The sequence below is a fragment of the Bombina bombina genome, chromosome 7 (assembly GCF_027579735.1).
Source record: "Bombina bombina isolate aBomBom1 chromosome 7, aBomBom1.pri, whole genome shotgun sequence".
Lineage (NCBI taxonomy): Eukaryota > Metazoa > Chordata > Amphibia > Anura > Bombinatoridae > Bombina > Bombina bombina.
Window position 1 is genome coordinate 504688396 of NC_069505.1, and position 1618 is coordinate 504690013.

A 1618-nucleotide genomic window follows, 5' to 3' on the forward strand; every position below is an offset into this window, starting at 1 on the left:
TTTTAATGTTGGGGGGGGTTGTATTTTTTTTTACAGGCAAAAGAGCTGAATTCTTTGGTGCATGCCCCGCAAAAGGCCCTTTTAAGGGCTGGTAAGGTAATAGAGCTGTTAACATTTTAATGTAGAATAGGGTAGGGCATTTTTTTTATTTTGGGGGGCTTTGTTATTTTATTAGGGGGCTTAGATTAGGTGTAAGTAGCTTTAAATTGTTGTAATATTTTTTAAATGTTTGTAACTTATTTTTTTTATTTTTTGTAACTTATTTTTTTATTTTTTGTACTTTAGTTTATTTAATTGTATTTAATTGTAGTTATTTGTAGGTAATTTATTTTATTAATTTAATGATAGTGTAGTGTTAGGTTTAATTGTAACTTAGGATTTATTTTACAGGTAAATTTGTATTTCTTTTAGCTAGGTAGTTATTAAATAGTTAATAACTATTTAATAACTATTCTAACTTGCTAAAATAAATACAAAGTTACCTATAAAATAAATATAAATCCTAAGATAGCTACAATGTAATTATTAATTACATTGTAGCTATCTTAGGGTTTATTTTACAGGTAAGTATTTAGTTTTAAATAGGAATAATTTATTTAATGATAGTGTAGTGTTAGGTGTAATTGTAACTTAGGTTAGTTTTTATTTTACAGGTAAATTTGTCTTTATTTTAACTAGGTAGCTATTAAATAGTTAATAACTATTTAATAGCTATTGTACCTAGATAAAATAAATTGAAATTTGCCTGTAAAATAAAAATAAATCCTAAAATAGCTACAATATAATTATTATTTATATTGTAGCTATATGTCAGGAATATTCCTTTAAGCAGTTCCCTCCTACAAAGTCTTCATAAGTCATGCGCACCTGCACTCAGGTGCTTAGTATTTTGTTTGCAACTTAACAATAGGTTGATCCTTAAGCTGAGCTCCAATTGTCTACAGACAGTTATCTACATTTTCCTGTTACTACTTACTCAGAGAAGATTCCAAACACAGGATTACTACCTCGCCCTGCTCTGAGGATTGTTTTCTACCACAGTGAGATTATTTTTGTACACGCTCTCTACTTTTAATCACAGTCTTTTGCTCTCACGCAGCACCTGTCAGCTCTCAGTTATACACAGAGCGCCACTTTCACGCAGCTCCTGTCTGCGCCAGTACACTTCTATCAACACTAACCTCTGGCATCCATACTCGCTAACAACATTTGGGACACAATTTAAACAGTTGCCACCTTGAATGAATCACAACTCTGAACAATTCCTCTGAACTTCAACTGCATCAACGGAGAGCGGAGACCTAGGAGATTTACACATCTCTCACATAATACTAAGCCCAAAAATGGATCCAGCGGAATTACCGCAGTTTGTTTACAACCTTTCACAGAAGGTTGACCAGCTTTCTCAGGGACTTAGAGAGCTTCAGCTGGAGAACCAAACCCTCCGTGGCATACTAAAAGATACCATCACTCATAGGAGTTCCATCTCTGAGTTATCCCCGGAACCCCGGGTTTCCTTACCAGAAACATTTGCGGGTAATAGGAAACAATACCGACAGTTCAAAAACGCATGCAATTTGCTTTTTACCCTCAAACCCAAAACTTATAATTCGGACAG